Source organism: Ictidomys tridecemlineatus, unplaced genomic scaffold, assembly GCF_052094955.1.
Source record: "Ictidomys tridecemlineatus isolate mIctTri1 unplaced genomic scaffold, mIctTri1.hap1 Scaffold_1579, whole genome shotgun sequence".
Lineage (NCBI taxonomy): Eukaryota > Metazoa > Chordata > Mammalia > Rodentia > Sciuridae > Ictidomys > Ictidomys tridecemlineatus.
The window spans coordinates 965-27,615 of NW_027521384.1; the positions used below are offsets into that span (position 1 = coordinate 965).

General features: G+C 57.2%; 1 pseudogene; it reads left to right on the forward strand.

Moving 5' to 3' along the window:
* Window positions 1–22,538: 22,538 nt before the first annotated feature.
* On the forward strand, window positions 22,539–24,942 carry LOC144372755 (syntaxin-3 pseudogene; annotated as a pseudogene).
* The last annotated feature ends 1,709 nt before the right edge of the window (window positions 24,943–26,651 follow it).

Consider the following 26,651-nt stretch of genomic DNA (forward strand, 5'->3'; position numbering starts at 1 on the left):
ATAAGGACTGTTGCAGAGAGCAGAGTTGGATATGAGGTGCAGAAGGACTGCTACAGAGAGCAGAGTATGTAGACTGGGGAGCAGAAGGACTGATACAGAAAGCAGAGGTGGAGACTGGTGTGCAGAAGGACTGTTACAAAGAGCAGAGTTTGGAGAATGTGGTATAGAAGGACTGTTACAGAGAGCAGAGGTTGGCAACTGGGGTGCAGAAGGAGTGTGTCAAAGAACAGAGGTTGGAGACTGAGGTGCAGAAAGACTGTTACATAGAGCAGAGTTTTTAGACAATGTTGCAGAAGGATCTTACAGAGAGCAGAGTTTGTAGACCGAGGTGCAGCAGGACTGTTAAAGAGAGCAGATGTTGGAGACTGGGGTTCAGAAGGACTGTTGCAGAGATCAGAGGATGGAGACCTGGATGGAGAAGGATTGTTGCAGAGAGCAGATGTTGGAGACTGGGGTGCAGAAGGAATGTTTCACAGAGCAGTATTTGGAGACTGGGGTGCATATGGACTATTGCAGACAGCAGAGGTTGCAGACTGAAGTGCAGAAGGACTGATACAGACAGCAGAGTTTCAAGAATGTGGTGCAGAAGGACTGATACAGAAAGCAGAGGTTGGAGAATGTGGTGCAGAAGGACCCTTAAAGAGAACAGAGGTTGGAGACTGCGGTACAGAAGGACTGTTACAGAGAGCAGAGGTTTTAGACTGGGGTGCAGAATAACTGTTGTATAGATCAGAGTTTGGAGACTTCGGTGAAGAAGGACCATTTCAGAGAGCAGAGGTTGAAGACTGGGTTTCAGAAGGATCTTACAGAGAGCAGAGTTTGCACACTGAGGTGCAGAACGACTGTTGCAAAGAGAACAGATTGGAGATTGGGGCGCAGAAGGACTTTTGCAGAGAACAAAAGTTAAAGTTTGAGGTGCAGAAGGACTCTTACAAAGAGCAGAGGTCTGAAACTGGGGTGCAGAATGACTGATACATAACGCAGAGTTTGGAGACTCGTGTACGTAAGGATCGTTACAGAGAGCAAAGGTTGGAGATTGCAGTACAGAAGGAGTGTTAGAGAGAGCAGAGGTTGGAGACAGGTGTGCAAAATTATCTTACAGAGAGCATAGGTTGTAGCCTGGGGTGCAGAAGGACAGTTGATGAGCAGATCATGGAGACAAGGGTGTAGAAGGACTGTTACAGAGAGCAGAGGTTGTAGACTGGGGTGCAGAAACATCATACAGAGAACAGAGTTTGGAGTCTGAGGTGCAGAAGGACTATTGCAGAGAGCAGAGATTGGAGACTGGGGTGCAGAAGGACTGATACAGAGGGCAGAGTTCGAAGACTGGTGTGCAGAAGCATCTTACAGCGAGCGAAGTATGGAGACTGAGGTGCAGAAAGACTGTTGCAAAGAGCAGAGGTTGGAGACTGGGGTGCAGAAGGACTGTTAAAGAGAGCAGAGTTTGGAGACTTGGGTGCAGAAGGCCTGTTACAGAGAGTAGAGGTTGGAGACTGGAGTGCAGAAGGCCTCTGACAGAGAGCAGAGATTGGAGACTGGGGTGCAGAAGGACAGTTGCAGAGAAGAGAAGTTGGAGACTGGGGTGCATAAGGACAGTTGCTGAGAGAAGAGGTTAGACTGATGTGCAGAAGGACTTTTACAGAGAGCACAGGTAGAAGACTGGGTTGCAAAATGAATGTTTCAGAGAACAGAGGTTGGAGACTGGGGTGCAGGAGGACTGTTACAGAAAGCAGAGGTTAGAGACTGAGGTGCACAAAGACTGTTAAAGAGAATAGAGGTTGGAGAGTGTGTTCAGAAGGACTTATTGAGAAATCAGATGTTGAAGACTGGGGTGCAGAAGAACGGATAAAGAGAGAAGACTTTGGAGACTCCAGTAAAGAAGGACTGCTACAGAGTGCAGAGGTTGGAGAATGGGGTGCAGAAGGTGTGTTGCAGAGAACAGAGGTTGGAGACTGGGGTGCAGAAGCACCTTTGCAGAGAGCAGAGGTTGGAGACTGAGGTGCAGAATTATTGTTACAGAGAGCAGAGTTTGGAGACTGGGGTGCAGAAAGACTGTTTCAGTGAGCATAGTTTGCAGACTGGGTTTCAGAAGGGTCTCACAGAAAGAAGAGGTTGGAGACTGATGTACAGAAGGACTGTTACAGCGAGCAGAATTTGAAGACTGGGGTGCAGAAGAATTGTTTCAGAGAGCAGAGTTTTCAGACTGAGGTACAGAAGAACTGTTGCAGAGAGCAGGTGTTGGAAACTTGGTGAACAATGACTGTTGTAGCGAGCACAGGTTGGAGACAGGGTGCAGAAGGATTGTTGCAGAGAGCAGATGTTGGATACTGGGGTGCAGAAGGACTGACAAAGACTGAAGAGGTTGAAGACTGGGGTGCAGAAGGCCTGTTACAGAGAGCAGAGTTTGGAGACTGGGGTGCAGAAGTACTGTTACAGAGAGCAGAGTTTGGAGACTGGGGTGCAGAAGGATCTTACACAGATCAGAGTTTGGAGACTGAGGTGCAGATGCACTGTTGCAGAGAGTAGAGTTTGGAGACCTAGGTGCAGAAGGACCGTTGCAGAGAGCAGAGCTTGGAGACTGAGGTGCAGAATGTTTGATAAAGAGAGCAGAGTTTGGAGACTGGGGTGCAGAAGGACTGTTACAGAGATCAGAGTTTGGATACAGGTGTGCAGAAGTATCTTACAGAGAGCAGAGGTTTGAGACTGGTGTGTAGAAGCCCTGTTGCAGAGAGCAGAGATGGAGACTGGGGTGCAGGAGGACTGTTGCAGAGAGCAGAGGTTAAAGACTGTGGTACAGAAGGACTGTTACAGAGAGCAGTGTTTAGACACTGGGGTGAAGAAGGATCGTTTCAGAGAGCAGAGATTGAAGACTCGTGTGCAAAAGAACTGTTACAAAGAGCAGAGTTTGGAGACTGAGGTTCAGAAGGACTGTTACAGAGAGCAGATTTTGGAGACTGGGGTGCAGGACTTATACAGAAAGCAGATGTTAGAGACTGTAGAAGAGACCAGCTGCATGAGATAGAGAGACCAGATCCATGAGAGAGATACAAGCTCCATGAGAGAGAGACCAGGTCCATGAGAGAGGGAGAGCAGCTCCTGGAGGGATACCAGTTCTATAATTGAGAGACCAGCTCCATGAGAGACTCCAACTCCATGAGAGAGAGTGACCACCTCCATGGGAAAGACCACCTCCATGAGAGACAAAACAGCTCCATGAGACAGAGAACAGCTCCATGAGACAGAGAGCAGCTCCATGAGAGAGAGACCAGCTCCATGAGAGAGACCAGATCCCTGAGAGAGGGACCAACTCCATGAGAGGGACAAGCTCCCTGAGAGAGAGAGACATGCTCCATGAGAGTGACCTGCTCCATGAGAAAGAGTCCAGCTCCATGAGAGTGAGAGACCAGCTCAAGGCGAGAGAGTGACCAGCTCCATCACAGAGTCCAGCTTCCTGAGAGTGATACCAGCTCCATGAGAGAGACCAGCTCCAAGAGAGAAAGAGAGCACCTCCATGAGAGAGACCAGTTCCATGAGAGAGATCAGCTCCATGAGAGAGAGACCAGCTCCCTGAGAGAGACCAGCTTCCTTAGAGAGAGATACCAGCTCCATGAGAGAGACCAGCTTAATGAGAGAGAGACCAGCTCCATGAGAAGGACCAGCTCCCTGAGAGAGAGAGACAAGCTCCATGAGAGACACCATATCTATAATAGTGTGAGACAAGTTCCATGATTGAGACCAGCTCCATGAGTGAGAGAGACCAGCTTCATGAGCGAGAAACCAGCTCCATGAGCGAGAAACCAGCTCCAAGAGAGAACAGCTCCATGAGAGAGACAAGCTCCATGAGAAAGTCCAGCTCCCTGAGAGAGAGAGACCAGCTCCATGATAGACAAGCTCCATGAGAGAGAGAACAGCTCCATGAGAGAGACCAGATCCCTGAAACAGAGACCAGCTCCATAAGAGAAACCAGATACCTGAGACAGAGCGACCAGCTTCATGAGAATGAAAAGCTCCATGAGAGAGAGACCAGCTCCATGAGAGAGAGAAACCAGCTCCATGAGAGAGAGGGAGGAAAGTTCCATGAGAGAGAGACAAGCTCCATGAGTAAGAGAGAAGCTCCATGAGAGACATCTGCTACCGGAGAGAGAGAGACCAGCTTTATGAAACACGGGTGCTGTGACACCACCAAACACAGCGTGAAGAGAGACACAGAGTCAAACACTTCCCCGATCTGGACACAAAGGCGAAACTCAAACAGCCTCGAAAGAGTCCAGGAAACAGTCATCACTTCTCCATCCTCCAGTCCCAGCCTCCCAGTGCACCCCTCCTGCCACAAGGAGACACAGGTCACAGGCCATTAGCCAGTGACAGGGATGAGCTGGAGGGTAGACAGGACAGAAGGAATGTCAAGGTGCATAAGAGGCCTCTAGCCACCTGCCAGAGCCGAGGAGCCAGGCACTGGGTGCAGGGTCACTCTGCACCTTAGGAAAGAGCCAGCCTCTGCTATGGGACCCCCATCATCTACGGTGGGGTGAACATCAGGACTCACAGCAACCGCCACATCCCCAAGTCACTCCATCATCTGGAGGGCAGTATCCCTCCTGACCGGCCTCCCCACTAGGGAACAGAAGAGGCCTTTGAGCTGGCCTACTGGGCTAGTGACCACTTGGTTCCCAACATGGGGACAGCTGCAGACGCAACGATGCTTTAGATGTCACATTGCTGCCACACCAAGGAGGATCCTGAGAGCTGTCGACCCACCCGGAGCCACTTGTTAATATCTTCCACATGGCAAGAAAAGCAGGGGTGAGGCCGGAGGCGTGGCTGGGGTCCTGGAAGAGGCAGGGAACTTGGGAGTTGGAAACCTGAGGGCAGAGGCTCAGCCGGGGGCTGGTCATGTGGTGGCCCAGGCCCTGCAGCCCTGGGAGCTGCAGGGGTCCCCTCTGCAGATACTTTCCAACCTTTGGGGACAAGTCAGGAGCCGGATGCTACCTTTGCTGTTTCACAATTCCACAAACAGGAAACACTCCAGATTCATGTCTGCCTGCATCTGAGAAAACGTCACCTTGAGGTCACATGCAAGACTGGGGACAAAGAGGAAAGCCCCCTCCCCTGGGCTGCAGCCTGCAGTGCTGACCCCTGACTCTGGTCCCCCTCCCTTCCTGGTGTCTGCCGCGGCAGCAGGCTGTGCCTGTGAGCACTGTGCGTGGCAGGAGCAGTACTCAAGAGGCCTGGCACCCTGGAGGGGAGGCAGATTACAGGGCAGCGGCCCTCGGCTGCGCATGAGAGAAGAAAGCATCCCCCACAGGTCATCCCCTTTCCTCTGCCCAAGGCAGGCAAGCAGTCAGGCACCCACGTCCTTTGGTCCCCCTCCGTCCCTGGTGGGAATCTGGGCTCCTCAGTCACGGAGAGGCAGCTAAGGCCAGGAGGGAGATGAAGATGAGGCGGGTGGCCAGGGGCCCTCGGGGGGCAGAACTGCCACGGCGTGGAGAGCAGAGGAGGTGCCCACGAGGCATCAGAAAGCCAGGCTGTCCTCTTGCGGGCCCCATGTCAGCTGCCAAGGTGTGGCCAGCGTTCCCTGGGCCTCTCTGTGGGGGAATGGCCCGGGCTGGCCCAGCTGTCTCGAAACCATGCTCCCTGGCTAGTCTCAGATTGGAGAAGATGGAAACTTTGCCCAGTACTAATGCTAGCCTTGGCCGGCAGAACTGGGGGACACAAAGCCACCTATCTCAGCCTGGGCAGGCCGGCTCTGCCCCAGGCTGCCAGATACCACAGTGTGGCAAAGTAGCTCCAGGCCACCCTGGGCCTGGGCCGGCCAGGGAGGCCTCTTCGGCTGCAGTGAGGGGCAGGGAGTGATCCCAGGACACGCTGGCGGAGGCCTCTGTTCCTCCTCAGGCTCTGTGCATGCACAGGGGACACGGTACTGTGGGGGCAGCCCCTGCCCATCTCGCCCCTTCTTCTGGGATCTGTCCATAGCCCTGGCTCCGGTGGCTGAGAAGGCACAGTGGCTATGGGCCAGGTGGAGTCAGCATCCTGGACACTGGCCAGCAGCCTCAGACCTCTGGTCTCCAGCCTGGCCCCCAGCAGGCCTCCCAGGACACCAGCGCCACCAGGGAGCCAGGCCCTGGAGTGGCTGCGGAGGCTCCTCTGCCGCAGGCCCTGTGCAGCCAAGGCTCCCTCGCTCTCTGGTTGGACACGCAGCAGCCCACCCAGGCACCTCCCTGCTCTCCCCAGCACCCTCAGCCAGCCAGGGCATATAGGCCCGGCCGCCCAAGTGGCACCTGCCTTGTTCCTGTGCCATCCTTCCTGCAGGACCCCAGGCACTGGCCAGCCGATGGCAGGAGGTGGAGGTCCAGCCCACCTTGCTGAGAGCACCTGCCTCCCTAGGAGGCAAGCAGGGCCAGGGCCGGCTCTCCAGGGGAGAGTCCTCCAGAAACCTGCCCCAGCAATCTCCTGTTATGGGGCGGGATGGGGGGTGCCTGGTGAGTACTCAGTATAGAACTGTTGGCTAAAATTGAGCCCTGGTTCAACAGACGTTTTTTCAGACTGAGCGATTTTAAACTCGTATCTAAGCTAAGTTATCCATCTTTTAAAAAAACCTCATCACCTCTCTGCATGCAGTGAACTCCGGTATTTCTCTAGCTCCAACAGAGACAGCGTCTGCCTGAGGCTGGACTCAAACAGAGCAGGGTCTTTGATGGACAGAGCCACCCAGTTCCCAGGAAGGCCAGGCAGACTGAGGACTCCACCTGCCAGGGTCACCTCCAGCTGTGGAGGGAGATCTACACATCTCCCCAGAGGGGCCTCCCACACATGGTAGGAGCACACCCTGGTGCAGACAGAGGGTGCCTCACACACACACTGGTAGGAGCGCACCTGGTGCAGACAGAGGGTGCCTAGCACGCACACTGGTAGGAGCGCACCTGGTGCAGACAGAGGGTGCCAAGCACACACACTGGTAGGAGTGCACCTGGTGCAGACAGAGGGTGCCTAGCACACACACTGGTAGGAGTGCACCTGGTGCAGACAGAGGGTGCCTAGCACACACACTGGTAGGAGTGAACCTGGTGCAGACAGAGGGTGCCTAGCACACACGGGTAGGAGGGCACCCTGGTTCAGACAGAGGGTTCCTAGCACACACACTGGTAGGAGTGCACCTGGTGCAGACAGAGGGTTCCTAGCACACACTGGTAGGAGTGCACCTGGTGCAGACAGAGGGTTCCTAGCACACAATAGTAGGAGTGCACCTGGTGCAGACAGAGGGTGCCTAGCACGCATGGTAGGAGCACACCCTGGTGCAGACAGAGTCCCTAGCACACACACTGGTAGGAGTGCACCTGCTGCAGACAGAGGGTGCGGCACACACACTGGTAGGAGTGCACCTGGTGCAGACAGAGAGTCCCTAGCACAAACTGGTAGGAGTGCACCTGGTGCAGACAGAGGGTGCCTAGCACACACACTGGTAGGAGTGCACCTGGTGCAGACAGAGGGTGCCTAGCACATGCTGGTAGGAGGGCACCTGGTGCAGACAGAGGGTGCCTCACACACACTGGTAGGAGGGCACCTGGTGCAGACAGAGGGTGCCTAGCACACACTGGTAGGAGTGCACCTGGTGCAGACAGAGGGTGCCTAGCACATGCTGGTAGGAGGTCACCTGGTGCAGACAGAGGGTGCCTCACACACACTGGTAGGAGGGCACCTGGTGCAGACAGAGGGTGCCTAGCACACACTGGTAGGAGTGCACCTGGTGTAGACAGAGGGTGCCTAGCACACACACTGGTAGGAGTGCACCTGGTGCAGACAGAGGGTGCCTAGCACACATGGTAGGAGCACACCCTGGTACAGACAGAGGGTGCCTAGCACACACACTGGTAGAAGTGCACCTGGTGTAGACAGAGGGTGTCTAGCACACATACTGGTAGGAGTGCACCTGGTGCAGACAGAGGGTGCCTCCCACACACTGGTAGGAGTGCACCTGGTGAAGACAGAGGGTGCCTCGCACACATGGTAGGAGCACACCCTGGTACATACAAAGGGTGCCTCGCATACACACTGGTAGGAGTGCACCTGGTGCAGACAGAGGGTTCCTTGAGAGGCTTGGAATGCAGCTGTCAGCTGGCCGGGCAACCCCACCTCTGAGTGTGCAGGGAGGAGACCATATTCTTCTGCATGCCCTGATCTCCACAGTGCTCTTCACAGTGGCTAAAATATGAGGCCCACCCCAGTGTCCACGGGTAGTTGAATGTCATCCAACCACTGGGCACAGTGGCCACACCTGTAACCCCAACCACATTGCAGCTTGACAAGAGGTTTAACCTGGCCCGGGCAACTTAGGGAGACCCTCTCTCAATATTAAAGTAAAAGCAGCCATTGTAAACGCCCCCCTTGATCCCCAGTACTGCATGTGGAGTGCATTTTATTTTATTTTATTTCTAATCTGGCCTTTAAAAAGAAGGAGACCCTATCACTCACAGGAGGGGGACAAGCCTGGAGGATTCTGCAAAGCAAAGTGACCCAGCGCAGAAGGAGCCAGGCCATGCTCACTTAGGTGTGGCTCTAGGGGCGTGTGGTGTGAGTCCTGGCTGCAGGCCTGTGCACGGTGTGACCATGCCCTCTGTGCTGTCCCCAGTGCCACAGGTGGCACAGGGAGCTCCTTGCTGCTCTGGTTCATGGAAGGACAAGTTGGTCAGTGCCACCAAGTGCCCCCTAGGCCCACATGTAAAGGTCCTCAGGTGGCACTGTGGGAAGGTGACTGACTCAGAAGGCCGGGCCTGTCGGGTGGTCCTCAGGACCTGGGGGTGTGCCATCAAAGGAGACTGTGGACCCCAGCCCCTCCTCATCTTTTCTTTGCTTCCTGGCCATGAATGTCCTCCACCACGTGGTCCTGCCGTGACATGCCACCTGGTTGGGGATGGGAACCTCCACCTGTGGCCACAGCAAGGCCTACTCTGTGCCGGAAGTTATCTCGGGGGTTGCTGTCCTGGTGGAAAACTGCCTGCTCAACAAGTCCTTGTCACCGGAAAAAGCAGACACCAGAGTTCAGGGCTACAAAAGTCTCCGGGAGTGAGCAGTGTCACTGGGCACTTGGGCAAGGGGTACCCAGGGGTCTTGAACAAAGGCCTGAGCAAGAAACAAAGCAAAGGTTTATTGGAGGCCAAGGGGACGCTCTGGGAGACCAGCGTGGGCCGAGCCTAGCAGCTCAGGGTGTCTACACAGGGGTCTCCCTCCTCTCTTCCTGCAGCTGAGTTCCCTCTCCCTCCCCAGGACCCGCTCATCCTTCTCCACTGCTCCTACCTCTCTCCCTTCCTCCCCAGGACCCTTTCCTCCTTCTCCACTGCTCCTCCCTCTCCCCCTCCCTCCCCAGGACCACCTCCTCCATCTCCACTGCTCCTCCCTCTCCCCCTTCCTCCCCAGGACGCCTCTTCCATCTCCACTGCTCCTCCCTCTACCCCTCCCTCCCCAGGCCCCCCTCCTCCTTCTCCACTGCTCCTCCCTCTCCCCCTCCCTCACCAGGACCCCCTCCTCTTTCTCCACTGCTCTTCCCTCTCCCCCTCCCTCCCCAGGACCCCCTCCTCCTTCTCCACTGCTCCTCCCTCTACCTCTCCTCCCTAGCACCCCCTCCTCCTTCTCCACTGCTCCTTCTTCTCCCCCTCCCTCCCTAGCACCCCCTCCTCCTTCTCCACTGCTCCTCCCTCTCCCCCTCCCTCCCCAGAACCCCTCCTTCTTTTCCACTGCTCCTCCCTCTCCCCTCTCTCCCCAGGACGCCTCTTCCTTCTCCACTGCCCCTCCCTCTCCCCCTACCTCCCCAGGACCCCCTCCTCCTTCTCCACTGCTCCTCCCTCTCCCCCTCCCTCCCCAGGATGCCTCTTCCTTCTCCATTGCTCCTCCCTCTACCCTTCCTCCCCAGGCCCCCCTCCTCCTTCTCCACTGCTCCTCCCTCTCCCCCTCCCTCCCCAGGACCCCCTCCTCTTTCTCCATTGCTCTTTCTTCTCCCCTCCCTCCCAGGACCCCCTCCTCCTTCTCCACTGCTCCTCCCTCTACCCCTCCCTCTCTAGCACCCCTCCTCCTTCTCCACTGCTCCTCCCTCTCCCCCTCCCTCCTAGCAACCCCTCCTCCTTCTCCACTGCTCCTCCCTCTCCCCCTCCCTCCCCAGGACCCCATCCTCCTTCTCCACTGCTCCTCCCTCTCCCCCTCCCTCCCCAGGACGCCTCTTCCTTCTCCACTGCTCCTCCCTCTCCCCCTCCCTATCCATGACCCCTCCCTCCTGCCCCACTGCTCCTTGTATTTTCCTGAGATTCCTCACCTTTTTCATTCCTTTATTCCCTGTACCTCCCACATCTGGGAGAAAGCACTGGACCCTTGACCCTGGAGGCTGACTCTGGCTTCTCACTCAGCATGGCGCCCCCCAGGTCCATCCACTTAGCAGCAAGTCCGCAATCCCGTTCTCCCTGTGGCTGAAGAAGCCTCAGTCCTGTGTGCACCATGTTTTGTTTGCTCATTCATCTGCTGGCGGACACTTAGGCTGGTTCCACAGGGTTGCTCTTGTCCTACCGTGGACACTGATGGGTACACAGCCCTGTCACAGCTGACCCTGGCTCTTTTTGACAGAGCTGAGAAGTGGCAGAGCTGGGTGCCTGCAGCCTGCAGGCCGGCCTAGGAGTAACCTGCTGAGGTCACCCTGGCTGGACGGATGTACAGCCCACCAACAGTGTGAAGCTCCTTTTCCTCCACAGGCTCCCAGACCAGGAGTGTGCAGGGCTCAGGGAAGCTGACCCATGGGCCTCTGGGAAGCAGCAGCAGGAGCAGCAGCAGCAAGACCTGGTGGACACAGAGGCCTTCCTTCGACGTCCTCAGGATGCATCTGCCTGTTTAGGGCAAAGTCACAGCACTTCCCATGAGTCGGCAGGGCATATGGACATGGTGCCCCTGGCGCCTGCAGCTCAGAGATGGAGGGCGGAAGCAAATACCTATCCTGCTGGAAGGGTCACGCCCCTCATGGGGCAGTGATTCCAACAGGCCCCACAGGAGCCACAGAAGCAGAGTTGATTCCCTGGAATCTGCTCCAAAAAGTGCCCAGAAGCCTGAGCTCTAGAACAGGATGCTGGAAGATCTGAAGCCAGTTCCAGTGAAGGAGGGCAGAGGCCAGAGGCCCAACAGGACACGCCAAGCAATGACAGACAGACGGCAGTTCAGCCACAGGTAACAGAATGTCGACACACCAGCACTCAGGGGCAGAGGTGGTCAGCCAGGGCCTTCTGAAGAAGCAAGATCCAACTACACACTGTCCACAAGAGATCCCCTTGAATCATGAAGACACTAGGTTGAACATATATGAAAGGAGGAGAAGGTCCTCGCAGGTGGCCAGCATGCGAGTGCCTGGCAGCTCCGTCAGCTCCAGGGGGGACAGGCTGAGGCAGAGTAGCAGTCCCAGCTTCCCCGGAGGCTGAGGCAGAAGGATCACCGAGCACAGGGTAGGAGGCCAGCCTGGACAACGCAGCAAGACCTGCCTCAAAACTAAACAATACACGGTACAGACATCCACAGAGCTGCAGGGAGACCTAGATGGCCTCACAGCCCGGCCAGAGTGCAACACTCCTCAGCAAGAAGACCCAGCAAGACACGCACGAGCCTGTGTGGCTCAGAGGCCAGTGCTTGCCTGTGCTGCACTGGGCTGCTCCTTCCCCCATCTGCTCAGGGTCTGTTCAGCAGGACAGCGCAGACTCTGGGCCGGAAGCCAGTGTCAGCACATGCAAAGTGTTCAATGAAGGGCACTGGATCTTGATGACCTCAGGTCACCATGTGGCACTTCCAGGGAGGCGGTACCCACAGTTCCAAGGGCTCTGGGAACAGCAGATGCTCTGCTGAGCAGGGTCACTGGGAGGAGCACCTCGAGAGGAGTGAGCCAGATCGGACCTCCCGGGCCTTCAGCCTGAGGTTCTGGTTTCCAGTGACATCCAGACCCTGCACCTGTCACACGTCACTTCCAGGAATGCTCATGCACCCTCAGAGGCGAGAAATGGACTCCCCTTTCCTCCATGGAAACAGACCACTGGTGAGCTCAATTCCCCTCTGCCGCAGTAGGAGGCAGGACCCAAAGGCCCCATCCCATCTGACCTCAAAGCCCAGCAGAGCAGCCACAATCTGCCTCCTGCATTTTTGAACAAGAGTCACTCACATTCACTAGGGCCTGTGGGCCCAGGGGCCTCACATGCTCAGAGAGCACTTGGACTCCACAGGACTTCCAGGTGAGTCCTCCCCCTGGAGACCGGCCACGTCTGCCTGCTGGCTATTTCTTCCCTAGACTGGGTGTCCAGTGCCCTGCTGGCCCCAGGGCTGATGAAGGGGCAGGGCTGATACAGGAACAGCACTTCAACATCAGGAAGAGGCAGAGCTCGGCCCTCTGAGCACCCCCACGGGAGGCCTCCTGCTGCCCCCTGCTTTCCCCTGGAGGCCTGTGGGTCTCCTCCCTTTCCTCCTGGTCTCAGCAGGCCATGGGGGGCCAGCTGTGGCAGCTCCTGTGACCTCGCTCCCTGCTGTCTGCCCCTTGTCCCTCTGCTAGCAAGAGGGTGAGTCACTGGAGCTGAACTGACAAAGAAGGCTTCCTCCTGCTCCTGCGAAGGGTCTGAGTCAGCGTTTCCCAAGCTGTGACCAAAACCTGCCAAGGACCACACAGTGGAGGAGGAGTCTATTTTGGCTCATGGATTTCAGTCCACAGGTAGCCGACTCCCTTGCCCTGGGCCCAGGGAGGCAGAACCCCATGACAGAGGGCGTGGCGGAGGAGAGCTGCTCAGACATGGCACCCGGAAGCAGAGAGCTCTGCTCACCAGGGACAAACCCCAAAGGCACCACAGTGACCACCCGCTCCAGCTGCACCGTGCCTGCCTAAGCTACTCCCCGGGGGCAGAGCTCCCAGTGGGTCAGTCCTCCCCAGGTCCAGGCTCGCATCACCCAATCGCTTCACCTCAGAACCCTCTCCGTGGCTCACACGTGGGCTGCTGGGGCGTCTCCTGTAAACCATGAACCGGTGTGAGGGAGGAGGTGGCCCACGCTCTTCTCCACACAGTGACTCCGCCTCCCTCTCAGCCCTCGTCTTGTGCAGAGAGGAGAGAGCCTGGGAGTGTCAGGTGTTTAGGGCCAGGCCTGGACATGATGATGGGCTCTCACCCACTTTCTATTGGCCAGAGGTCAGTCAGGGCCCAGTGGACCCCAGAGGAGGAGCAGCAAATCCTCTGTGCCCAGCAGGGGCCCCAGAGGCCTCCCTGGTGCTCGTCTTGCTGGCTCTGCAGAGTGTCCGCCTGCTCCATGGCGCTGGGGCCTCTCCTCCACCTCACTCTGGGTGACACATTGTGCTCCCAGCCCCTTCCCTTCTGCTCCCTCTACATCACAAAATTACTGCCAGGCACAGTGGCACACAGTTGTAATCCCAGGGGCTCGGAGGCTGAGGCAGTAGGATCGCAACTTCTAGGCCAGCCTCAGCAACTTAGCGAGACCCTGGGGACACAGCTCAGTGGCAACGTGCCCCTGGGTGCAATCTATAGTAACAACAACAACAACGAAAAGCTCTCTGAGGGTTGCCAGAAAATCCAAGAATAAAGTTAACTATACACCTTCGTCAGGCAGAGCCATCCCTAAACCCTGAGTCGTGACCAGGAGCTGTCTTACCAGGCCCTTTTGTGCCAAGTCCTCTGGGCGTCCCTAAGCCCTGCCGCAGACGCCCTTTGTCTGAACCCTGGGATAGAAACCACTCATGGCCCTCCTGCCTTCTCAGCTGCATCATTTTCCACGGCCACAGGCCTTGGAAGGCAGCTGGGGTTCCCATGTGACCTCCTCTTGTGGGAAATTCACTGTGACTGTCGCACGACTGGCTGATGGGCATGCTTCCTGTGTGGAGGCGAGGCGCCCTCCATTCTGATTCTCTGAAACTTGTGTGTGACATGTGGCCGACCATCTAACTGGAGTGCCCTTCTCCTGCCCGGTTCACGTAGGAGGAGCTGCTAGGAGCTCAGGAGGGACATACCCACCGCCAGCGCTGGGATCTCCTCGGGCGAGGGTGTGCACGGCTCGGCACCCCGTCAACCCTCAGGGCGTCAGACTCCAGGGCCCTGCTGAAGCCCAGGCTGGCAGGAAGCCCAGGGGTCAACACACTCCAAAACCCTAGGCAACCCCCCACGCAGTGCGCGCTGCACCAAAGCAGGGGCCGATGGTGGCAGTAGAGATAGATGTGCCACCATTCCTGCAGGGACAGCCCTGACACAGACACCCACTGTGCCTCTCCAGCCCCCCCTGCCCCCTGCTATGGCCTTAAAAGGAAGTGTGAGGCTAAGCCATGGCCAGCTCCCCCAGCACCCTGGCCAGTGTGGCTCTGTGTCTCAGAGGCTGGTCTCTGCTCGCTGTCCAGAGGAAGCATCTCTCCATCCTTGATGTGGAACACGAAGCCCAGAAGAGCTCGCGGGGTCTGCACGCTTTGCCTCCCAGCCAGGCAGAGATGGACAGCACCCCCGCACCCAGGCTGAAGCTGCTGTCACTGGCCACTCCCTGTCACCTTCATCTGGGGACTTGCTGCAGGGACATGTGGCCCATGGAGCCTGAGCTGCCCTCGTGGTGGACATGGGTGCAGCCTGAGGCCCTGGCGGGGGGACAGATGCCAGAAGGAGCAGGGCAGTGGACACAGGCGAGGGAAGGCACAAGTTTGCTGTGGGCCCAGAAGGGGCCCAGAAAGGCAGGACCTGACAGTTCACAGTGGAGCCCCGGGCTCCTAGGACAGTGCCCATGCGGGAGAGGCACTCGACACACAGTGTTGATTGCTTTAAATCAATGAGGTGAAAGAGAGCCTAGACCCCATGGTGGACTGATCCAGGAGATCTTTAGACATCATCTCTCTCCACCCCATTCCACAGTCCCTCTCCTCTGCCACATGCACACATAACACGCACACATGCACACACAGGCCCACGTGGACATGCACATGTGTATGTGTCACACGTGGGCATACACATGCATGCATGCAGCCACGTATGCACAGTGACATTTATACATAGTACACATGTGCGTGTCACGCATGCACACACAGGCCCACGTGTGTACAGTGACATTTATACATAGTTCATATGTGTGTGTCATGCATGCACACACAGTCCCATGTGTGCAGAGTGACACCTATACATAGTACACATGTGTGTGTCGTGCGTGCTTACACAGGCTCACGTGTGCACAGTTATGTTTATACATAGTACACATGTGTGTGTCATGCATGCACACACAGGCCCACGTGTGCACAGTGAAACCTATACATAGTACACATGTGTATGTCATGCATGCACACACAGACCCATGTGTGCACAGTGATGTTTATACATAGTACACATGTGCACGTCATGCATGCACACACAGGACCATATGTGCACAGTGACACCTATACATAGTACACATGTGTATGTCACACATGCACACACAGGCCCACATGTGCACATAACACCTATACATAGTACACATGTGTATGTTATGCATGCACACACAGGCCCACATGTACACAGTGACATTTATACATAGTACACATGTGCATATCGTGCATGCACACACAGGCCCACGTGTGCACAGTGACGTTTATACATAGTAAACGTTTGTGTGCTGTGCATGCACACACAGGCCCACGTGTGCACAGTGACACCTATACATAGTACACATGTGTGTGTCATGCGTGCTCACACAGGCCCACATGTGCACAGTGACGTTTAAACATAGTACACATGTGTGTGTTGTGCATGCACACACAGGCCCACTTGTGCACAGTGATGGTTATACATAGTACACATGTGTATCTCATGCATGCACACACAGGCCCATGTGTGCACAGTGATGTTTATACATAGTACACATGTGTATGTCATGCATGCACACACAGGCCCACATGTGCACAGTGACATGTATGCATAGTACACATGTGTATGTCATGCATGCACACACAGGCCCATGTGTGCACAGTGATGTTTATACATAGTACACATGTGTGTGTCGTCATTACACACACAGGTGTGTTGGGCATTGGAATGCACGTATATGTGTGTCCATGTGCACACACACAGTCACATGCAGCCATGTGTGCACAGTCATGCGTATGCATATGTACGTATGGATGCACACACAGGCCCTTGCGGTCATGCACATACATGGTGTGCACACACATGCACAGCCAAAAGGCTACATACTCCCCTTTGTTGGGACAGGTTGGGAGAAGCCGCCCAGAGCTGCCCATGAGCCCCCACACTGTGGCTCTGCAGCTGCATGTCACCTGTCTCATGGAAAATGGGTGAGCGATGACATGCTTTTACAGAAGCAGAAATGAGCCAGTTAATGTGCAAATGACCACCACAACTGCTCCTGGCCCCCAGCACACCCAGTTCTCCCACACCTGCTTCCCACCGAAAGGCCCTTGGAAGCCATTAGTGTCCAAGAGACACATGTCCACCAGAAAAGAAAGCCTTCACATGCAGGCCCTGATCTAGGCACCTCCATCTGTCAGTGTGTGTGTGTGTGTGTGTGTGTGTGTGTGTGTGTGTGTGTATGAGACAGAGAGACTAGAATTGAACCCAGGAGTTTTGTACTCTGAGCCACATCCCCAGCCCCTTCATTTTTTTTTTATTTTGAGACAGGGTCTTGCTGAGTTGCTAAGGCTGGCCTTGACCTTGGGATCCTCCTGCCTCAGCCTCCTGAGTCACTGGGATTATAGGTGTGCACCCCCATGTCTGGCTGCCATCTCATTTTATAGATGAGAAAATGGAAGGAGGTGAGGGGCTTGGCCAAAGCATATGGTCAGCCAAGCACATGACCCAGGCGTGTCTGGCCCCAGCACCAGTACTCTGTCACTGTCTCTCCACCCTGTATCCCTGTGGCTAGCCACTGCAGGAACACAGGGGCTTGTTTTAAGGGTGTTGGGGAGGTGCCCCTTCAACTGGTCACTTTGCTGACCTGGGCTGGGGCTTTCTCTCTGCTCACTGCCAATGCAGAGCCAGAAAGGTCCTCCTCAGGAACTCTGCTGAGGAAGGTGTGTTCCTCTGAGTCCTCTGTGCTGCAGGTTGTAGGGAGGACCAGTGTCCAAGGCTGGCCAGTGTCCAAGGCTGGGGATTACACTGGGGCCCTGCTCTATTTGGCGCACACCTCGGAGGAAAACCTGGACTTCGTCTTCCCCCACCACGGGCTGCCCTGAGCAGGAATCAGCAGGCTCCTTGAGCTGCCCTGCTGCCCCCACGACCCATAGACGTGGAAGTGCACACCCCCCTCCCTTCTCCAAGTGTTCTCCTCTGCCAGTGGAGACCAGGAACTACGGTCCCACAGCTTTTCAGTGGCTCAGGCACAGTGCTGGACACTGGGCTGAGCCCCGAGTCCCCACGGCACCCGACAGGATGACCACACTTGAGGACATGGGGCTGAGCCAGGAGATCCCACAGCACACACCAGGGTGACTGCATTTGGTGCCGCTGCCCTCTCTGAAAGGCTCCCATGGTCTCCAAAGGTCACTCCACTGAGGCCCGAGGTCTGAGTGATGACCAGTTCCATTCACTCTTCCGTTTTTTGCTGTGGTTTTGTTGGGCGAGTGGGTGGCGGGCGTGGCTGGAACCTGGGCCTGACTCCCTGCCCTTCCTGCCACTGCTGTGGCCGCGCACAGACGTGGGTCTCCGGTGGCTGAATAGGCTGCCTATGGGTTGGCGCCAGGGAGCAGCTGTTGACGCAGCAGAGACACAGTTACGCTATGAATGCTGCTGAGAGGACGCTCGCTCCTGCCTGCTCTCCTCTGACTGCCCCAGAAGCACAAAGGGAGTACTGGTGTCAAGACTGATGGAGGGCAGGGGGACACACCATGGGGGCTGCACTGAGCATCTTCAGGTGCAGAAGGGCTTTCCAGGGAGAGCAAGAGGCCAGTCCTCACCCCAGAAGGCCCCAGAGCCTCTTCTGGTCCAGGGAGGATCATGTGCTCGAAGGCCTCTGGAACCAGGTCCAGGGAGAAGCAGGTGTGCTGCTGCTCAGGATGGGCAGGGGGTCAGGGCTGAGACAGGAGACTCTCCCCACCGGATGAGCAGCCAGCCTGCACCATGGGCACCCAGCTCCACCCAGCTCCTCCCTGAGTCCTCCCTAGCTCCACCCTGAGTCCTCCCTGAGTCTTCCCCAGCTCCTCCCCAGCTCCTCCCCAGCTCCACCCAGCTCCTCCCTGAGTCCTCCCCAGCTCCACCCTGAGTCCTCCCCAGCTCCTCACCAGCTCCTCCCCAGTTCCTCCCCAGCTCTACCCCAGCTCCTCCCCAGCTCCTCCCCTGCTCCTCCCCAGCACACCCTGAGTCCTCCCCAGCTCCTCCCCAGCTCCTCCCTGAGTCCTCCCCAGCTCCTCCCCAGCTCCTCCCCTGCTCCTCCCCAGCACACCCTGAGTCCTCCCCAGCTCCTCCCCAGCTCCTCCCCAGCACACTTTGAGTCCTCCCCAGCTCCTCCCCAGATCCTCCCCAGCTTCTCCCCAGATCCTCCCCTGCTCCTCCCCAGCTCCTCCCCAGCACACCTTGAGTCCTTCCCAGCTCCTCCCCAGCTCCTCCCCAGCTCCATCCTGAGTCCTCCCCAGCTCCTCCCCAGCTCCTCCCCAGCTCCTCCCCAGCACACCCTGAGTCCTCCCCAGCTCCTCCCCAGCTCCTCCCCAGGACACCCTGAGTCCTCCCCAGCTCCTCCCCAGATCCTCCCCTGCTCCTCCCCAGATCCTCCCCGGCACACCCTGAGTCCTCCCCAGCTCCTCCCCAGCTCCTCCCCAGCACACACTGAGTCCTCCCCAGCTCCTCCCCAGATCCTCCCCTGCTCCTCCTCAGATCTTCCCCAGCACACCCTGAGTCCTCCCCAGCTCCTCCCCAGCTCCTCCCCAGCTCCACCCTGAGTCCTCCCCAGCTCCTCCCCAGCTCCATCCTGAGTCCTCCCCAGCTCCTCCCCAGCTCCTCCCCAGCACACTTTGAGTCCTCCCCAGCTCCTCCCCAGCTCTGGTGGGATCCACATTGGGCTTCAGCTTCAGGAGCTGGGAGGGGAGCAGGCATTTCAAATGGGACTGCATGCTTTGATGCTGCTGACCAGCCTGGGCCAGGAAGCTCCAGCCCTGCCCAGCACCAGCCTCGCCAGCCTGACCCCAGTGCAATCTGGTTCCATTCACAACGTGCGGGCCCCAAGGCACCTGGCAAGGCTCGGAAAGGGCCAGGCCACCTGCTCCTTGAGGAACCCCAGACCACAGCTGATCGAGCTCTCAGCCAGTGAGCAGAGTGCTCTTCCTCATGCCCACTCACCCCAAAATGTTCACCCCCCGAAGGACAAAGGCTCCAAAGCAGACTCTCGGCAGGGTCTGCCTCTCACAGAGTTGCCATCTACTTTCCCTCAAGATCCTTCAAAGCACAGGACGCATGGCCCTCAGGGAGCAGGAACAGGGGACTGCCTCTTAGCAGCTGGGCACTCCTGCAGAGGCTCCTGGGGACACTCGTGCTTGCAGGTGTCGGGGCTCCTGCATGTTAACCTGCAGTTACACAAGGGCCCTGGGAGCCAACCCTAAGGCACGGCAGGAGCCCAGAGTCCCCCGTGAGAGGCCCTAACAGGCCACGCAGCAAGCCCAGAACATCCCCAAACCAGAGCCTCCAACCAGCTGGGCAGACACGCTCCGCACACAGCCAGTTCACAGCCTTTGTAAGTGTGTGTTCCTCTTAACCGAGCCGCCAGCCCATTACTGCAAACAACAGGCACTCAGGAAGAGGCCGGCCCCTAGAAGGAAGGTCGGGGAGAGAGCAGGGAAGAGGTGCATGTTGGGCAAGGTCAGCAGACCCGGGCAGCGGGGCGATGGGGTGCTCTGCCCGCTTCAGGAGCCCTGGCCCTGGGGATGACGGGCTGCAGCCAGCACAGGAGGCTGGCCACACCAGGCTGCGGGTGTCAGAGCTTCTGGGGCCAAATGGAGCCCACACCAGCCACCAGCAGCAGGGAGCCCGTGCCTGGGCCTGACTCGTCCTGCACAGTGTCCCCAAGGCCCCAAAGCATCTTCCCATGATGGGGCTCCCTGTGCCACACAGACAGACCTGGCACCCATGTGCCTCTGTGTCCATGTCATCGAAGGCATTGCAGCCTCAACAGGTCCTCTCCATGCACTGCTTTCCATTGTCCGGCAGGCGCCCGCTGCCCATCCCTGACCGAGGGTCATCGACCGCAAGCCACCGGTCAGCCCACTCGGCGAGTTCAGATCTGTGTGCAGACACTGCCCCTTTGGGGGTGGACACAGAGCGCTGCAGCCACGGCCAGAGGTCACTCTGTGCTCATGTTGAGGTTGCATCCTGGACATAGGACACGTGAGAATTGAAGAGCGTCCCGAAATGAACAGCCCTCACCAGAGACGGAGCAGAGCCACCTCCCCAGCAGAGCCACCTCCCCCAGGACCCTGCAAGCCGCAGCCTGTGAGGAAGCCCCTGGCCACAGCGCTGGGCCAGAGGAAGGCCACTGAGCGACAGACTCCGTGACTCCCTGCGGGGCCTGCTCCAGCACCATAGGCTGTGGACGCTGGAAGCCCCACCCAGCAGGCCCACCTTCCCCGAGATCCCAGGCCCTCAGCTCAGCGTCAGAGCTGGGGCCGGCCCGGGCTTCCCTCTGCCCACGCCCGTCGCCCAGTTTCCCTCTGGGTCCCGTCTTCCTTCCCCACCCCCAGATCCTGCCTCCACCCCTAGTTCTCTCACCCTCCCCGACTGCCCCCCATCCTCGGCAGCCGGGCCCAGCCGGGTTCCCCGTGGTCTGCCGAAGCCGCCTCCTGACTCTGCCCCTGCCCCTGCCCCTGTCCCACGCCCTCAGCCACAACCCCTCCTCAGAGGCTGGTCTGATGTCACTTCCACCCCCAGGCTCCCCCTCCTGTAGGTTTGCCGGCCTCTCTGAACCTCAGCCCTCTGCCCGCTCCCCTCGCCTGTGCCTGAGCCCGCTCCCCTGGGGGCACACCGAATCACATCTTCTCTCAGGGCTGTGCTGTGCCAGCAGCATCATCCCGTCCCTCGGGGCCACACACTGACCACTGGCGTCCTGCTCAGGTGTGGCTGCCTCAACCTCCAGCCGGCATTGCCCATGGCTGAACCGCTGGGCAGACCTGGCTCACGGCTGGGGCCTGTGGGCTCCTCACGCCTTTCACAGCCGGAGCAGTGTCAGGCAGGACTCGTCCCTGGGTCCTCCCGGTGTCCTCGGTCTGCACAGGGCAGAAGGTCCACTAACGTTCCCTGAATGTGGGGACATCCCTTTCCCGTGCCCAGCACTGGATTCCCACCTGGGTTTTATTTTCATCTCTTTCCCAAGGATCTAGGCGGCTTTGATCAGGATTCACAGAGATGGACTTCCTGGGACTCTGGGTTGGCCAGAAGAACCAGAGGCTTCAAAGGAAGGATTCGTCCTCCCAGTCACCAGTATCTACTCAGCTTGAAGCGCCAGGAAAGGATTCCGCCCACGAAGGTCAGAGTTTCCACATCAGCCTTCTCAGGAAGCCCAGAATCTGCCGATTGCTGCAGTGGCGTGGATAAAAGTAAGATCCACCCACACGTGTGTGTACCTCGGACGAAGACTGTGGCCAAAGCAGCCTTCACCCCCTCTTTGAAAAGGAGCCTCCAAGCAGGCACTGTGGCACACGCCTGAAATCCCAACAGTTCAGGAGGCTGAGACAGAAGGATGAGGAATTCAAGGCCAGCCTTCACAACTTAGTGAAGCCCTAAGCATCTTAGTGAGACTGCATCGAAAGTAAAAAATAAAAGGCTGGGAAGTGGCTTAATGGTCAGTGACCCTGGGCTCAATCCCAGAACCAAATAAATGAAAAGAGAGACCTGCCCCAGAATGCAAGTTCCGTCTCCCCCACCTCCTCACTTCCCCAGGGCTGATCAAGAGCCCCTCACAGAAGGTGTCCCCTGGATTCCCACTTGGCATGGCGGTCAAGGAAGGCCGTTCCACTGGGCGGAGGCTGAGCGGCTCCCCCAGCGGCGAGTTCTGGGAGGTCAGGTACCTCACGGGCCTCCGATTCCTCAGCAGTCATAAGGAGACGTGGACCGGCCTTTGGGCTTCCCAGCCCCAGGCCTGGAATTGGACGCACTGCCCCCAGGAAAGGATGGAGCACAGCACTGGCTCCCAGCTGCTGGTCTTAGAGGAGCCCTAAGAAAGCAGGCCCAGGGGAGGCCCAGGCCTGAGCGCAGCGGGCAACCCAGCCTCTCAGGCCCGGCCACCTCCCACAACCCAAGCAGGCCTGAGTGAGGGGCCGGCTCCGCCTCGCCCAGAACCTTCTGCTCTCCGCACTGAGGCTCTTCCTTGAGAATACTATACTGAAGCCTGCCCTGGGCAGTGGGCTGTCCCAGCTGTGAGCCTACCTGGGCCACGCTTGGAGGAGGTCTGGTGATGGGCCAGGAGACCCCTCCAAGGAGGAAGGTCTGGGCCAGACCAGCCCAAGATGGGGGAGCCTCCCGATGATAGAGCAGCCCCGCCGGGCACCTGGGCACCAGCAGTGCCCAGGAATGGCTGCCTCAGGAGGACTGGACATGGCGTATGTACTGGCCGTCGATGTGGTGCAGCATGTGTCTGGACGCGGTGGCCCTGGAGCTGGGAAGCCCAATGTCAAGTCAGTGTCTCTTTATGGCTTCTGAGAAATCGGCCACTGAGTTACCTGAACTGCCCAGGTCCCAGAAGGACTCACGGCTGGTTCGCGACCTGGGGGCTCACACAGCAGCGAGTCGTGGTGCCATGGAGGAGGTCGGATGTGGTTCTGCTCAGATGCCTCACTCTAGAACTGTCTGTGGGCATGAGTAAATTTTTGTTACTGTAACAGAATATCTGAGGCAGCGTAACTTTACAGAGAACAGAGGCTTGTCTAGCTCTCAGTCTTGGAGGCTGAAAGTGCAGAAGAGCCTCTGATGAGAGCCCCTGGGTGTGAGCACAAGAAGGAGAGAGATCACACTATCAGACAGGAAGCCAGGGAGCACTGAGGGTCAGATTGCTGTCACCACAAGTCACTCTCCTGAGAGCCACGAGGCTCTCCGTGTCCCCTTCCTGCTGAGGAGTGTCATTCTGGCTGTCCGTGGCTGCCGTCCTCCCCCTAGTGTGCTCACTGCTTCCTGCAGGCTGCTCTCTGGCCCGCCTCCTCCAGGCAGATGCTCACCTTTCCGCTCTGCAAATGGCACAGAAGGGCCAGAGAGCCAAAGCCCAGGGCTGTGGGGGCTGCCGGGGGTCCTGCGCCTGGGGGTCTTTCTTCAGCCTGCCTCTCGGCCGAATCCTGCCCCCTTCCCCCTCATCCCCTGGTCCCCAGGATCTCGCCTTCTCCTCAGGAGGGATGTGGCCCCAAGGAAGGAAACGGCAGGTGAGGAGGCGTCAGCAGCAAACGGACATGTAAAGACGGGCTGAGTCTCTGCACACCTGCCACGGCAACACAGACACCAAGTTAGACACTAGCCGGGCAAGTGTCACATCTGCGGCCCCAGGGGCTCTGGAGGCTGGGGCAGGAGGATCCCAGGTTCAAAGCCAGCTTCGGCAATAGCATGGTGCTAAGCAACTCAGTGAGGCAGACCCTGTCTCTAAATACAAGGCAGAGTAGGGCTGGGGGAGTGGCTCAGTGGTCAAGTGCCCCTGGGTTCAATACCTGGAACCAAAATAAATAAATAAATCCATTCACAATAGCATCAAAAAAGAATGCATAGGGATAAATCTAACAGAAGGAACGTAAAACCTACACTCTAAACACTACGTGACGTTGCTGAGATAAACTTAAGAAGGTCTGTTAGGGAGCCCGGTTCTCAGCGCTCGGAGGAGGCAGGGGGTGGAGGAGGCAGCGCGCAGAGCCTCAGTGGCCTGGGACGCTCCTCCTAACGAGGCCCGCTGCCCGCCCCACCTGGAGCTCCCTGGCCCCGAAGAGACTGGCCGCCACTTCCAGCGGTTCCACACGTTACTTGCCTCTGGGCACCTGGACCCCAGGATGAAGGACCAGCCGGAGCACTGAAGGCGAAGCGGCTGACCCAGGACCATGAGGCCCAGGGGGTGGAGGTCGCGGTTGTCAACACGGCTTTCACGGCTGGATTCTTTCTGAGATCGAGGAGACGCGGCTCAACATTGGCAAGATATCAGAGCACGTGGAGGAAGCAAAGAAACTCTAGAGTATCATCCTCTCTGCACCAATTCCAGAGCCAAACACCAAGGATGACCTTGAGGAGCTCACAATGGAGACCAAGAAAAGGGCCAACAGTGTCGGGAACAAACTGAAGAGCTGGAGAGGCACAGTGAAGAGGTGGGGTCCGCTCATCAGCAGGCCTTCTCTCTCGGAAGTCTGTGGAGGCGAGGACCAGGTACAATGAGGCTCAGGGGGACTTTGGGAACACAGCCAAGGGCGAACCCAGGCAGCTGGTGATGACTGGCAACAAGACAAGGCAGAGGAGCGGAGGAGATGCTGCCAAGTGGCCGCCTGCCCTCTAACTTCTGGGATCACCGACTCCCAGATTCCCAAGCAAGCCGTCAGGGAGACCGAGGGTGGGCATAAGGACATTGGGAGGCTGCAGAGCAGCCTTAAGAACTGCCTGACACGTGTATGGACAGTGCCACGCTGGTGGAGGACCAGTGCCAGAGGTTAGATGGCCTAGAGCTGGACGTCATGAACACAGTGGACGGTGTGAGAAGGCACGAGACAAAACTCCAAGAGCTGTGAACTACCAGAGTCAGGCCCGGGAGAAATCGATGACCATCACTGTGATGGTGGTCGTGCTGCTGGGCACCTTAGCCTCCATCCCTGGACTTTCCGTTGGGCTGCGTGAGTGGCCTGCGGGGCTGCTGCTCCGAGATCACCTGATCTCACTGCAGCCTTGCGGGACCACCTTTGTCTTCAGATGGGAATGGAGTCTGAACGGCCTTCCTGAGGCTGACCTACAGTCAGTCCAGCCCTGGAAGAATCTACCTGCCTGATGAACCCCGAGTTCTCCTCCAAACCCACTCCTGCCCCAGCAACTGAAGGGCCTTTCCTCCTGGGCCCCAGGACTGACCCAGCTTTTTCCCTCCTGGCTGTGCCCGATTAAGCCTTGCACCTTGGAAAGAGACGGTCCCAAGTGCTGCGTCTTCTACCCCACGGAGGATTCTCCCAGAAACGACAGGCATTTTTCTAGGGGAGTATCTTTAACAAAGCAGAGGGATGCTCCTAGATTTGGCAGCAGGAGGGTTAGATGGGAGACTCTGCGTGGCAGGATGCCGGTCCTGTCGGTCCTGAAAACCTGAGTGGTTGGCCGATGCCATTTGGGTTCAAAAGGTTGACTTGCTTGAAATTAAACTTCAAATCAAGCTTTTAGTAGGATCCACCTGGGGGCCAATTTGGTCTTTCTTTAGGTTATGTTCTCACGTTTACTCAAAGAGGGACCAGGATGATCGTCTTCTGACGTGGCCATTTTCAAAGTCTGAGGATTTGGAATACTTGTTTCCCTGTGAGTTTGGGAAATGGCTTTTTGCCTTTGGAGTGACTCTTTGTGAAGCCAAAATCAACCAGGGACTTAAAATTGGGCTGGGGCCAAGGTGCTAGAATCTCAGACTCTGAAAAGGTCTCGTAAGGCTGAGTGTTCAGTCACTCATGTGTTCAGGGGTATTTTTAGAAGTGTGTATGTGAGGTGCATGAACGTATATGTGCCTGCTTCTCAGGAAATAGGAAACTAGAGAAGGAAGATACTATGACCTCAGAAAAAATAAATAAATAAATAAAAATTTAAAAAAAAAACTTTTTTTGAGCTAGACTAAAAATTAGGTAAGTTGCATTTTTTTACCTACAAATGAATCATGGTAGAAATAGGATCCTCTTATGTCATCCACAAAGTTGTTTTCTAGAAGAAAACTGGGAGAATCAAATGAGATATGCAGACTGAGGACTGAGCTGGTTTCCGGTTTCTGTGCAGCAGGTAGAGTGGATCCTGACACCTTTCCCTACCAGCTGCCTCTGCTTGGCTCCCCTGGGACATCCCACAGCAACCCACGTGACCTAGGGGTGTCCTGCTGTGGGCTGGGTGAGTTGGGAGAGACCCAGGACTACCTGCCACTGGGTGAAGGAGCTTGACAAGTCCTTGGCTCCACAGTTCTTGGCACAGAGGAAGCAGCATCCAGGAAATCTTCGTGTAGTGGCTGCTAAGCCGTGGGTAGCCTTAGATCTCTGCCAGGCTCCCTGACTTGGGTGTCGCTGTGTCTCAGCTTTGACTGTAAAGCTAAGGCAAAGAGAGCACCTGGTCCAGGCCTGCCCACTAGCTCCTGTGCAAAGGCTCCTCGGCTCCTCGGCCACACCCACCACAGGATGAGAAGCAGCCACCTCAGCCATCTTGTGGGCCCAGCTGCACAGCCTGTCCCTAAGGGCCCAGTGGTGAAGAGAGAGGATACTGGACGGTGGCAAAGGACAGAGCCTCTGCCTGCTAGGAGGAAAGGCGCCCTGCCTGTCTGGGTGCTAGGAATGATCGGGGTCTCGACAGCCTCAGGGTCTGAGAAGGTCATTCTGCATTGACCAGCAAAAGGGCAATAGGAATTTCTAAGCAGCAACAACATCTGGAGGGCCAGACACACAGCAGCCCCCTCAGGATGAGGGGGTCCTCGTCACACACAGCCACAGCCCGGTGTTAACAGCGCGGCCAGGCAGGGCCTGGGCACCT